The 14798-nt window shown below is 50.1% G+C and overlaps 1 long non-coding RNA gene across 2 annotated transcripts in view; it reads right to left on the bottom strand.

Annotated features, from left to right (window-relative positions):
* The window catches only part of LOC134932353 (uncharacterized), a 231816-nt gene that overhangs the window by 216346 nt on the left and 672 nt on the right, over positions 1-14798 (bottom strand). The gene's annotated exons all lie outside the window — the stretch shown is intronic.

Below are 14798 nucleotides of genomic sequence, written 5' to 3'. Positions count from 1 at the left end.
ACATACTGTGGTACTGGCTGGTCACTGGTCCCTTTAAAAAATTCTTAGTATTACTGTGGCACACACAAAAACATGGGATTGGCCACGTGCCATAAGGGGCATGGACATGTCAAATGGCATATGTCAACATGACACGCCATCCATTTCTTGTCACTCTGGGAAAATTCCTCACCATTCCAAACGCACCTTACCTATATGGTAGTTTGTTACAACCTCTGAAGAAATTTCCCTCCTGCTACTCTCAGCTGTCAGGGCTGACTGCTTTTGTGAATCCGTTAACCCTGGACCAACCGAAGGTGTAGGTGCTGGAGTATGGTGAAAACAGGGAGAATGAAGAAAGTTCTGTTTCATATATTTATTAAAAGACAACGATTCCAATAATGAGTTAAATGACAATCAATAGTCACCGTATGTAAACTGACGTACTGCAATGAATGGCATAATGATAAGCTGGAACAGTATTATAGATGCATTGAAGAAATGTTCATACAACTGAGTTTAAACAGGCGTGAGAATGAATGCAGAATTGTCCAAATGAAGCAATGATTGGTGCCAAACTGTAAGGAGTGTTAAATGGATATTGGAGACATAAATGAATAACTGTAGAGCAGGCATGTCCAAACTGCGGCCCTCCAGCTGTTGAGAAACTACACATCCCAGCATGCCCTGACACAGCTTTAGCATTCTTTGACAGCAAAACTGTGTAGGGGAATGCTGGGATATGTAGTTTCACAACAGCTGGAGGGCCACAGTTTGGACATGCCTGCTGTAGAGACTTGTACTGAAGCTTAAAAGTTAAACTGGAAGGCTGTGAAGAATTGTCCTTGAATGAAGCAACAATGAAGTTACAATACTGAATGGAATACTTGTAGGTTTGTGAAGATAATACTTTGAAGCACTGCGAAGAGCTGCAGCAGACGAAAATGGTGAAGAATGAGTTAAACTGGATAGTGAGAGAACGAGAACCAGGAGTAAGTAGAAATTTCCACAGACTCTGTGATTACAGCAGGCAGTCACTGAACAAACAGGGAAACCTCTCACAGGACTCCAGGAATCCACTTGTTGCCACTTGGAGAGCGATTAACTAACAGCACAGCAGGGAGCTGGTGGTTCTCTTGCGGAAATGGCTGCAGGCAGACCTCTGGGAGCGGAGGCAATATCAGGACCACTGGAACCACACAGGATATCACAGAGAGAGAGTACAGAGCTAAGGCATAGAGTAGATACAACAAAGCACTGGCTCAGAGTAACATAATCCCAGCCTACTTAAAGGCAGCACAAGCACGGGATTGGCTAACACTTACCCACAGGTGTTTCACAAGTGCTCATGTGGTCTCCAACATGGCCACCTCCTATACTACAGACACACAGCGGCACCTTCGGCCATTCTGTCCCGGCACTCCCGGCTCCCAGAACCATGCCGCTGACCACAATGCATCCCCACATGGCCGCACAGCACCGCGAGCAACCGTGCCGGCAACGGGCAGACCCCAGAACACGCAGTAGTGAGTGATCGGTTCGTGACAGTACCCCCTTTAAGGGAGGACTCCGGACACCTTTGAACTTTGTCAGGATTCTTGGAGTAGAATTTTTGTACAAGTCTTGGAGCATGAACATCTTCGGCAAAAACCCAGGACCTCTCCTCCGGACCATAACCCTTCCAATCAAGAAACTGCAGACATCCATATCGACGACGTGAGTCTACAATCTCCTTAACCTCAAATTCCTCATCCTGCAAAGAGTGAACTTTAGGAGGTTTGGTCAGGACAGTACGACATTTATTGAGAATCAAAGGTTTCAGCAACGATGTATGAAAGGCGTTAGGAATTTTCAAAGAAGGTGGCAACTTGACTTTGCATGCCACGGGATTGAGTACCTTTTCTATGGAAATGGACCAATAAACTTGGGAGCAATCTTCTTAGAAGGAACTTTGAATTTAAGATTGCGAGTATAAATCCAAACTTGGTCTCCTAACTTGTAGTTTGGTACATCCTTACGTTTTCTATCTGCAAAAGATTTATAACGAGCAGAGGATTTAATCAACGACTTGCGCACAGAACTCCAGATTTTAGACAAACGTTGAAGCACTTGATCTGCTGCTGGAACCTCTTTAGCTGGCAACGGATGGAACTCTGGCACACGAGGATGATAACCAAAGTTAGTATAAAACGGTGTAGATTCTGAAGATGAATGAAAGAGATTATTATGAGCGAATTCTGCCAATGGAAGGTAGTCAATCCAATCATCCTGTGAGGAAGATATGTATAACCGGAGAAAGGTTTCAAGATCTTGATTTACTCTCTCAGTTTGTCCATCTGTCTGGGGATGATATGCCGAAGAAAAATTCAACTTAATGTTTAAAGATGAACAAAGCGACCTCCAAAACTTGGCTACGAAATGTGTTCCCCAATTAGAGATTATCTCTTGAGGAAGGCCATGCAATTTAAAGATCTCAGTAATGAATAATCTGGCTAGTGAAGGAGCTGATGAAATGCGCCATTTTCGAAAATCGATCCACTATCACCCAAATGGTATTTCGCCCTTTTGATGGGGGTAAATCGGTCAAGAAATCCATTGAGATATGAGTCCATGGTTGTTTGGGTATAGATAACAGATGCAGCAAACCTGGAGGAGACCCCTTGGACTCTTATGTTGGGCACATTTAGGACATGCTGCTATAAACTCTTGAACATCGGCTTTAAAACGTGGCCACCAGTAAGACTGTTAAATAAATTTGAGAGTCTTTAGGACCCCAGGATGACCCATGAAGGATGAAGAGTGAGCCCAAGTAAGTAGTCTTTTTTTGAAGATTTGTGGCGACAAAGGTTTTGCCAGGCGGAGGAACCGGGACCGGAGAAGTTCGAGTCGTTAAAAAGGACATAGGACTCACAATGGCTTGATTCATGGTAGTATCATTTGATTCTGAAGAATTGAAGGACCGAAAAAGGGCATCTGCTTTTTTGTTTTGAGACCCTGGACGATAGGTGAGCTTAAAATTAAATTGGGTGAAGAAAAGAGCCCATCGAGCTTGTCGTTGATTCAAACACTAAGCCGACTGCAGATAAAGAAGATTCTTATGATCAGTATATACTGTGATGGGGTGTTGTGCTCCCTCTAGAAGGTATCTCCACTCCTCAAATGCCAATTTGATGGCAAGTAATTCCTGCTTCCCAATAGCATAATTACGTTCAGCTGGTAGAAACTTACGGGAGAAATATCCACAGGGATGGACTTTTCTATATTCAAAGACTTGTGACAACACAGCTCCCACTACTTCCATAGATGCGTCTACCTCCACTTGAAAGGGACGGTTCAAATCCGTCTGTCGAAGAATGGGAGCTGACACAAAGGCTTGCTTCAAATCAGAGAAGGCTTTGATTGCTTCAGTAGACCAGTTCGAAGGATTTGCTCCCTTGTGAGTCAGGGCTGTGATGGGAGCGGCCAACGTAGAGTAATTCTTAATGAATTTCCTATAAAAATTAGCAAAGCCAAGGAATCGCTGAATCCCCTTGAGAGTCGTAGGAGTGGACCAGTCTCGTATAGCTTGTACCTTTACAGGATCCATACATAGCTCTGCTCCAGAAATAATATAACCAAGGAACGGTATAGAAGATACTTCAAATGTGCACTTCTCCAACTTACAATAATTTTTCCTCAGGCGGGTTAGTACCTCTTTAACATGGAGACAGTGAGACTTCAGGTCCTTGGAGAATATTATATCATCCAAGTACACTACTAAACACTTGTAGAGAAGATCTCGAAAAAGTTTGTTCACATAGCTTTGGAAAACTGCAGGAGCATTACAAAGACCAAAAGGCATTACAAGGTATTCGTAATGCCCATCCCGGGTATTAAAGGCAGTCTTCCATGCATCCCCTGCACGGATACGAATTAAATTGTAGGCTCCTTGAAGATCTAATTTCGTAAACATTGCAGCTCTTTTTACCCGGTCGAATAATTCCTGAAATTAATGGCAGTGGGTACCTGTTCTTCACAGTGATCTCATTAAGTCCGCGATAATCTATGCATGGTCGTAAGCCACCATCTCTCTTCTTAAGGTGAAGAAGATGGTCTAATAAATCTTTGGATAAATTCTCTTGTATATAGTCAGACATAGCTTGAGTCTCCGCAATGGACAGCGGATAAATTTGCCCCCTAGGAGGTGTTTTGCCCGGCACCAAATCGATTGGGCAGTCCCATTCGCGATGAGGGGGTAAGGAGTCAGCCGCTTGTTTACTGAAGACATCCACAAAAGATTGATAGACTGAAGGTAACTCAGGAAGACCAACTGACCGGAGGGGTTTAACTGAAGTTAAACAGTCCTTGGTACAAGATTCACCCCATGAAAGAATTTCCATGGTGTTTCACAAGTGCTCATTTGGTCTCCAACATGGCCACCTCCTATACTACAGACACACAGAGGCGCCTTTGGCCATTCTGTCCCCGCACTCCCGGCTCCCAGAACCTGCATCACCTCTGCCGCTGACCACACCGCGTCCCCACACATCCGTACAGCACCGCGAGCAAACGGTGCTGGCAATGGACGAACCCCAGAACCCGCAGTGGTGAGTGATCGGTCCAAGACATCAGCCTGCCCCCTTTAAAGGTGTCTCTCAGCCAGCCCCCCGTTCACTGTCTCTCTGTCTGCCCCCTTCACTCTGTGTCTCTCAGCCTGCTCCCTCCTTCACTCCGTGTCTCTCAGCGTGCCCCTTTAATTCTGTTTCTCTCAGTCTGCAAACCTCCCTCTCTTCACTGTCTTTCAGCAGAGCCCCTTATACACATTATGCCAGACAGCAGAGCCCCTTTTACACATTACACAAGACAACAAAGAACCTTATACAGGTTACACCAGGCAGCAGAGCCCCTTATACACATTATGCCAGACAGCAGAGCCCCTTATACACATTTTACCAGACAGCAGGGCACTTATACACATTACGCCAGACAGCAGAGCCCCTTATACACATTATGCCAAACAGCAGAGCCCCTTATACATGTTACACCAGGCATATATTAAGAAAAAACAGTATGGGGTTAGCGTGGGACAGTGACGTGCGGTGAGGTCATTGGCTGGGGAGGCACTGAGATTTTATATATATATATATATATATACACATATATATATATATACACACATACACATACATATACATACATACAGTGGTCAAAGTGGAAATTTTGAAGTGGGGGTATGGAAAAGTGAAGGTTGCAATTACACGCGCGCCTCCGGAAAAGGGGGTGTGGTCACTCAAACAGGGGTGTGTCCTTCAGTGTAGTAGGATCCCTTATACTATCTAGTACTGGCGCCCCTTTCACTTGATACCACACAGTATGAGCCAAAATTCACATTACAGCACACGGTATGAGCCGAAATTCACATTATAGCACCCAGTATGAGCCGAAATTAATATTTTACCACACAGTATGAGCCGAAATTCACATTATAGCACACGGTATGAGCTGAAATTCACATTACAGCACACGGTATGAGCCGAAATTCACATTACAGCACACGGTATGAGCCGAAATTCACATTACAGCACACGGTATGAGCCGAAATTCACATTACAGCACACGGTATGAGACGAAATTCACATTACAGCACCCAGTATGAGCCGAAATTCACACTATAGCACCCGGTATGAGCCGAAATTCACACTATAGCACCCGGTATGAGCCGAAATTCACACTATAGCACCCGGTATGAGCCGAAATTCATATTTTACCACACAGTATGAGCCGAAATTCACATTACAGCACACAGTATGAGCTGAAATTCACATTACAGCACACAGTATGAGCTTTAATTCACATTACAGCACACGGTATGAGTCGAAATTCAGATTTTACCACACGGTATGAACCGAAATTCACATTATAGCACCCTGAATGAGACGAAATTCAGGGAGAGTGACAGCAGGTACAGGAAGAGAGAGAGGGAAAGTGACAGCAGGGACATAGGGACAGGGAGAGTAACAGAGGGACGGGGAAAGTGACAGCAAGGACATAGGGACAGGGACAATGACAGCAGGGACATAGGGACAGGGAGAGTGACAGAGAGAGGGACAGCAAGGGGATACAGTAGGGACTAGGGAGAAAGGCAGCAGGGTAAGATTACCTTTTTAGCAGCGGCGGTGCTGAGGATGCTGTGGTCTGCGGTGCGGTGGATGAGGAGGCTGTGGTCGGCCTGGTGCAGAGAAGAACTGAGGGCGACGGCGGGGTGCGGATGAGGGTAGTGGCGGTGTAGTGAGGAGGAGGCAGAGGGCGGCGGTGGTGCAAGGAGGAGGAGGCTGTGGTCGGCAGCACTGCGGCTCCTATGACTGAGGTGCTACTATTTCATATCTGCTGCGGACCGGCAGCCAATTAGGAGCATCTGCCTCCCCCCTGTATCTCCCTAAACGCAGGATTTTTAAGGGGGGGTTTCCAGATATGTGAATATATATATATATATATATATATATATATATTACACACACGCACACGCAAGGGTGACATGGTAAGGGGGAGTGTGGTGAGAGAAAGATAGAGGCATGGAGTGAGGGGGGGGGGCATGGAGAGAGAGAAATAAGGGCATGGGGAGAGATACTAAACATCCTAGTGATATTTGGTGGACCCCCTTCTTTTAAAGTAAAGCATTCATTACCTTCAAAACCAGAAATAAAGACACAGAGACTTGAATTTTGGCAGAAAAATTGCTAGCTATTTATTTGACCCTAACCAATAGCAAACCTGTAATAGAAAATGTTATTAAGATGCCGATCCAGCCGGCATATGGTGGCAGCAAAAAGAACGGCTCATTAACCTAAATTAACCTTAAATTACTAAAAATTCGAAACGATCCTAATTTTACTACAACTATCACAAACCGGTAATAGGTGACAACTCAACCCCCACAGTGACTACCCACCGCTCCTGGGTGCCCTGCCGCTGCCTTCCCGGACGGGTGGTCAAGCGGCCAATAAGTCGATGGAGGTGAGTGCACCTAAACCACACCAAACTGTAAAACACTACAGTTTACCATACAAATACAAAACTGCCGTTCTTTTCCGCCAATAAATAGCCAACGATAAAACCAGCCAACAACTTAACGCCAAGGCACAACGTGCCAGAATTTCTGACCACAGGGGCGGGAGGGTGGGAAGGCAAATCACCACAAGAGAGAGCTAAGATGGCCTCACCTTCCCTATATATATCAAACCCTCCCCTTCAAAAAAGGCTGTACTTTCCTCACAGCTAGGTCCACCCCTCACCAGATGTTTAACTCTTTCCTTTCCTATGCAGTCAATTCTCTCTCCTAAACATCCTAGTGATATTTGGTGGACCCCCTTCTTTTAAAGTAAAGCATTCATTACCTTCAAAACCAGAAATAAAGACACAGAGACTTGAATTTTGGCAGAAAAATTGCTAGCTATTTATTTGACCCTAACCAATAGCAAACCTGTAATAGAAAATTTTATTAAGATGCCGATCCAGCCGGCATATGGTGGCAGCAAAAAGAACGGCTCTATTAACCTAAATTAACCTTAAATTACAAAAATTCGAAACGATCCTAATTTTACTACAACTATCACAAACCGGTAATAGGTGACAACTCAACCCCCACAGTGACTACCCACCGCTCCTGGGTGCCCTGCCGCTGCCTTCCCAGACGGGTGGTCAAGCGGCCAATAAGTCGATGGAGGTGACTGCACCTAAACCACACCAAACTGTAAAACACTACAGTTTACCATACAAATACAAAACTGCCGTTCTTTTCCGCCAACAGCGAAAGACTCATCCCCAAAGTCTTCGCACCGCCACCATAACCTCACCCTAACTCCTGCAACACTAGGAACAGATCCTCCAGGAAAAGCATCATCCCCTCACTGGATAGATGCATACCATCAGGCCGAAAAAGGTGACTGTCTCTGAACCGAATCCTAGGGTGGCGAACCACTTGGCCTCCGTGGGACAACACCCACTTCGCCACCGCCCCATTCACCTTCTGCCTGGCCTCCTCAATTTCGCGACCGTCCGCCACACCTTGCCAACTCAACCTTGGCACCATCAAGGAGAATACCAATACACAATTGGTCCATGCTGCGGCCAAACTTGCCAGATCCTGTATCATGGCCCACCGCATCTCCAAAGAAGTCCTCTTCCCCAGGTCGTTGCCACCTAAATGGACAACCAACACCTTAGGGACTCCATGCTTGCTGGCCTGACTCACTAGTCTACTTCTCAACTCCGTCCACATCATCCCTTGCCAACCAAGCCAACGAACTCCTCGAGCCCTAGGAAACATCTGCGCCCCCTCCGAGGCCAAAACTGGGCGGCCCAATACACATAAGAGTGGCCAACCACCCAAATAGGCAAGTCATCTTCCAACCAACCTGAAGAGGAGGAAAAGGGGGTAAAAGTGGTTACTAATCATCTATACCATTGTTTAATTTACTGCATTAACCTGAAGGATCTGCCAAAAAGAAAAATTTTGTTTCCGTATATTGCAGCAGTCCCGGCCTAGCCGATCTGCACGAGCTTCCAGCCAATTTGAAGCAGAACATGAACACACAAATGGGAAAGATGAAAACAAAATTAAGAAATAAACAAAAAAGGGGGGGGGGTAAAAAATGGGTAAAACATGTAATAACTCAGCTGGAGGTGAAAGCGTAAAGACCTGCTGAGGGACTCTGATTAGAACAGATTAGCCGAATTGTGGATTAGAATTCAGTCCGTCAAGTCAGGCAAAAAAATCGCAAAATAACTCCAGACCCCCGCTGCCGGCTCATGCCCGCAACGGCGAGTAGCTAATCCCTGAGTAGGCTAAAAGGGGGGAAGACAAACACACGCACAACACCATAACGTACTGAACTGTACAACATGACTGAACAACTGTAATTAAACAAAAAACTACGCGCGAGCCAACATCTCATGCAACGGGGCGAATATATCGTCTGTAACTTGACGACTTCCACCGCCCCACCGCCTGGACCTCGTCCATGGAAAATCCCGCCGCCGCAGCCCCTATGCAGAAGGAATGCGTCCCGAACGCAGCGGGTGGAAGGCCCAAGCTCGCAAGACAGCGACCCAGCATCCAATGAAATTGATACTACGTCACCGGCAGCCCGTCATCATGCAGCAGCCATGACCCCCGACCGCCGGGCCGTACTGCCGCATACTACCCTGCCACACTTACTGGGCAAATGCTCCCATCCAGTGCCGGAACCAAGGTGACCCAACGACCTCTCCCCACTTGGTCCGTCTTAGAGCGACGCCATCCGCAAAGCAAGGACCTCTCACCCACCACCACGTCCTCGACCAGCATGCGCGAATCTGCTCACTTAGAAGGCGCCACCAATTCCGAAACCCTAAAGGCTCCGTGGTAAGCCATTGAGAAAGCCAAACTGAACAACAGCGACTCAAACCTGGACGATGCGACACCTCCTACCGCCCTGATAACAGCCGGCAACAAGGCCGCATCAATGGGCCGCCTCCTGTCAGGCGGCGTCGTCGCGACTCGCGCCCATCCTTTCATTGTCGTCAGCAGAATCCCACTCTTAGTCACGTCGGTGACGCCCTTTATTTTACTGAAAACTAAATCCCAGCCAAGTATCGGGATACCACCGCTCTGGACCTACCCGAAACAAACAGCTGCCAAATAAAAGAAAGCATAATCCGATGCCCGCTCTTAACTTGCGAATTTCATCCTTGCACAAACTCCTCCCATTCGCTCCAAGCTTGCCTGTAAGCCTTAAGCGTGGTTGGCGCGACTGACCGCAACGCTAGACCCTCCAGTCCGGCCCGATCACCTGCCAAACATAACCGGGACAATGAAAACCATGCTCGTCGGCCTCGGGTGCCAACGAACAAAATCTTTCCCACTGCCCTCGTGATAACGCGTCAGCAATTCCGTTCTCTAGCCCCGGCACGTGCTGCGCGCGGAATCACACGTTCCGACGAAGGTATGTCAACAGCAACTGCCCCAGCACCCGCAGAACGACCAGCGACTTCGCCCTCTGGTTATTTATCGCATGCACCACGCCCAGATTGTCACATCTAAACAAGATGCTGCAATGAGCCAGCCGATCGCCCCATACCTCCAGTGCTACCATAATGGGGAAAAGCTCCAGCAGCAAAAGGTCCTTAGTTAAACCTTCGCGATGCCATTCCGCCAGCCACGAGGCCGCGCACCAAGATTCCTCCAGATAGCAACCGAATCCAGAGGCACCCGCTGCATAGGTGAACAGCTGCAACCGAGCGCTGTCCACCATAGAAGTCCTCTAGGAACGAGGCCCATACGGCCAAATCCCTCTTGATCTCCGAGGACAAACGGACAAAATGGTGTGGTCTGACACACCCCGCAGTCGCCCTTTTTAGCTTCCGGCAGAAAACCCTGCCCATCGGGATTACCCGACAAGCAAAGTTCAACATGCCCAGCAAGGACTGCGCCTGCCGCAGTGTGACCTTACGCGACCCCTCAAACCGGCAAATAGCATCACGGAGCTTCACCACCTTGTCCCGAGGCAGCCGACACGATCCTGCCACCGTGTCAATCTCAATCCCCAAACAGGACAAACAGGAGGACGGGCCCTCTGTTCCATCCTCGGCTACCGGAACGCCGAAGTGGAAAAACAGCGCTCGGATGCTGAAAAGCAAGTTGCCGCACCGTGGTGAATTTGCCGGACCCGCGCACAGGAAGTCATCGAGGTAATGTGCTACCCCGTGACCCCCTAACGAAGACTCCATGCACCAATGTAGAAACGTGCTAAAACGCTCGAAAAATGAGCATGAAACGGAACATCCCATCGGCAAACATTTGTCGATGAAATACTCCGCTCCGATCCGGAAACCCATAAAACGGAACGAGTCCGGATGTAATGGCAGTAACCGAAAAACGGACTCAACATCGATCTTAGACATGAGGGCCCCAGTCCCGTAACCGCGGACCATCTCCAACGCTTCGTCAAACGACTGATACACCACCGATCAATGAGCCGGCGGTATTGCGTCGTTGACCGACGCCCCCGACGGGTAAGAAAGATGCTGAATGAGCCGGAAAGCGCCTGGAGTCTTCTTGGGAACCACCCCCACTGGAGAGATGACCAAGTCATCCACCGGGGGTGATAGGAACGGTCCCTCCATCCTGCCCAACCTGACCTCTTTATCCACTTTCTCCCTCAGTACTAACGGCAAGGCTCGGGCAGACTGGAGGTTCCGCTGGGCCCGCACGGACACCTCGCTCGCAACAGGCAAGCGAAACCCAAACTGAAAACCGGAAAACAAAAATTGTGCATCCTCCCTATTCGGATACCAGTCAAACCACCGGCCCATAGTTTCCAACTTAATTGGTGTTGGTGCTCTGCGGAGCGCTCCCGCCCGCGGCTGGCCTGGGGTAAGTTGGCTTACCCCGGGCACCCTGCCGACTGCCTTTTAAGCAGGAGGAGGCTGGGTGGGATCCACCACGCTGCAGGCATGAGTGTCGAAAACGACACTGTTTGCCGAAGGAACACGCCACGTTGTTAAACGCGAAACATTTTCTTTTTGTGGCTGCTCGCCCCCCTGCGCGGACGGCCGATCAACCCGGCTTGGCCAACCCGCCGTCCGCCCCCGGCTTCCGGGGCTCCTCAGCCTGTTGCGAAGCCCGCGTGACCTTGAGCCAGACCTCAACGTCCTTGAACCCAAAATCCATGACCTGCAAACCGTCCTGCTTTTCCCTGAATTCCTTGTCGTACTTACGCCATTCCGAACCCGAAGACGTGCGCTGCATGTCATGCACGAGATGCAGGTACCGAATTATGTTAACGTGCTCGTTCGGCCTGTCCTCCAGGTAACACGCCGCGAAGACCCAAAACCCGGCTAGCCAATTATCGAAGGTACGGAATGCCTCAGCCCCGATGCCCTTCTTTGCGACCGCCGCCTTATACTCCTTCTTCGCATCCTTCGTCAAGACGAACACATCCACGAAGTCCCCCCTGCGAATCTTCCTGCGGCAACTATCTCGCAGCCCTCGCATTACAGCAGTATAGTCGCAGCGCACGACACCGGGCAAATCGCGGCACTTCTTGGCCCTACGAGTTTCCTCGCTAAGCCGCTTGCGTCTCTTACGCCTCTTCTGCTGGCCCGCTGCCCTCTTGGCGAATTTCGTCGCCCGCTTCCTCGCCCTAGTCGTGCTACTGACTTCGGACGCCTGCGACAACAGAGACGATGAAGAGGAGGAAGAGGAAGAACTACGAGGACTAGAGCTTGTGGAGGAACCCGATACCGACTGCACCACCTCACCTGATGCCGCCGACTGCCCCGACATGGAATCCTCCAACGTGGCTAAACCGACGTCTTCCTCCTCGAACTCTGCCATCTCCTCTTCCCCGAGCTCCCCTGATGCTGTCGACTGTTCGGACTGGGAGTCCTCCAGTGTGGAAACTTCGAAATACTCCCATCGCTCACGTCCACCTCAACCTCTCCGCGATCACCTGAAAAAGAGGACAAAGTACGGGACCCGGAAACCACTCCCGGGGCCTGCCTAGCACTCCGGGCCAAAGACATCCCCACCTCGCGTCCGCGCTCCGTCCGTACTGAACAGTGTCCCAAAAGCGCCGCCCCCAGGAGACGGAAAGCGCACGCTATTCGCTGAGCCGCTCACCCCGGCTGCGTACCGGACGCCCTCGCTTCTGCGTGCGCGCCCGGGGATGCGGCTGCGGCCAATGGGCCCAATGCCGCCACCACCGTCGACAGAGCCGACGCCAACTCTCTGGAGGTCTCCTGACTTCCCCAAAAGTCGCGGCCGGCACCAGCGGGAGCCCCACGCAGATGCCGGCGCACCTCTCCTGGCACGTCGGCCGGCGGGCGCCGATAAGGGACCCAACGGCCAATGCCCCGCCTGGCCTGCTGGTGATCCGCTGGCCCCCTTGACCACAATTGGCGTGGCCCCCCGCCAATCATCTATCCTATCCTGTGCCTGCTGGCCCTCACTATCGCTGCTGTGCCTGCCACCGGCCCCCCTGCGCGTGCCCTCCCCCCGCAGGCCGGAGCTCTCTCTGTCTGCAGGTAAGGCACCTCTGTGGGGCTCAATGCTGCCGCGCCCTATCCTGGGACGACACCCCCCCCCCCCCCGCGCGCTGCCGCTCCCCGCCGGCTGTAAGGGAGGCAGCAGGGGAGACGTAGAAACTGGCTAGTGATGGGTAGTTCATGAAAGATTAGTTCAAAATCAACTAATCTTCAAAGTGAAATAGTTTATTCAGTTCACAGCTTTGTCAAAGATTAGTTGATCAGGAAGGAGGAGTCAGACACAGACAGAATAGAGCCAGCAGCTGCATTAGGCTTCTCACTGTCTCACTCACTTCACTGGATTTTCACTCCCTGAAACTGATGCTGTAAAATGAAAGGTAAAAACAGCCCAGCAATACAGATCTAATAAATAAAATAGTATCTGCACTGCCTAGCCCAAGTCTATGTGTGTCTGTGAGTGAGCATGTGTGTCATGCTGCTCACCTCTCTGTGATATAATCACTGTCCTATTAGTCCAGATGTCCAAACACTTGCTGCTGCTTCTGGTACTACTTACTTCTGATATATCAAGGCAAAAAGGGGGGCACAGTGGCTGTGTAATAAACCTGCACAATTAATGTGGCAAGAAACAATTTCTGCAATGCAGCACTCACCCACAAGGCAAATCACCACAAGAGAGAGCTAAGATGGCCTCACCTTCCCTATATATATCAAACCCTCCCCTTCAAAAAAGGCTGTACTTTCCTCACAGCTAGGTCCACCCCTCACCAGATGTTTAACTCTTTCCTTTCCTATGCAGTCAATTCTCTCTCCTTCAGATCTACCAACAATGTACAGTAACTTAATGCAGCCTGATGACCACTGCAGTCAAATGTTATATCCTCCCTTCCCCAGCCCTCTGTACTCACTTAATTTATCCGTCCTGGAAGGAGGGGGAGGAGGGGATTGTATGGCAGATAGTTTACAGCCTCCACCAAAATTGCTGCTCCTGCTGTCCCGACTAAGAGCCGAGGAGACATCTGCCTGTCAGCCCTGCACGGAGCCCTGTGCAGGGAAATGTTACACTAACATCCTAGCCACTGCTGCTGCTTCCGGACGGTTAGAGGCAGCAGAATGGAGAGTGTCGTTGCTAGCACTAGTATATATTCCCCCATGCACCTGTTGCGGGTATCGGTATAGCATAGACGTGAAGACAGTGGTCAGCCAATGAATCCTCCGCCGCCGCCGCCCCCCCCCCCCCCCCCCCCTGCGCGCAGAGTCCCCGCATGGCAGCCTTTCTCCCCTGTCTCCCCATGGCTGATTCTCCCCCTCCCATGTCTGGTCTCCGGCCCCCCTTGCTTGCCTGGGATCGCTGGGGAGAGCATTCATTCATGCCTCCCATCCTGCCGCAGCCGCCGAGCTACTGGCCGGCGGAACTGCGGCGCCCCTGCCTGAGAGAGGTGCCTGGCTGGACCATGAGCTCCACTGACGCCGCCCTGGCTATGCCGCTGGGAGTCAAGTCAGGAAGGAGTAAAGCAGGCTGGTGAGCGGACATTGTTGAAAGTAGGCTGGACTCCAGGGTGGGCTCAGGATCTGGGGCCCAATCATATTTGCATCAGTGACAGGGGCGTGCTTTCATATGTGCTGAAAGCACGCCCCTGTCACTGAGGCACTCATACCAGTGCCGCCTGTACGTCTTTTCTTAATGGGCTTTTACAGCCCTCTCCTTGGCCCCGCCCCCTGTCCGCCCCCCGCTTCCAACCCTTTGTAATTAGCCGCTGGAGGCACCGCTATCGGTGCCTCTAACACAGATCCAAACCTGTAAAAATGATTAT

The sequence above is a fragment of the Pseudophryne corroboree genome, chromosome 6 (genome assembly GCF_028390025.1).
Source record: "Pseudophryne corroboree isolate aPseCor3 chromosome 6, aPseCor3.hap2, whole genome shotgun sequence".
Lineage (NCBI taxonomy): Eukaryota > Metazoa > Chordata > Amphibia > Anura > Myobatrachidae > Pseudophryne > Pseudophryne corroboree.
The sequence above is the reverse complement of the archived record's forward strand: the minus strand, read 5'-3'. Positions and strand labels throughout refer to the sequence as shown.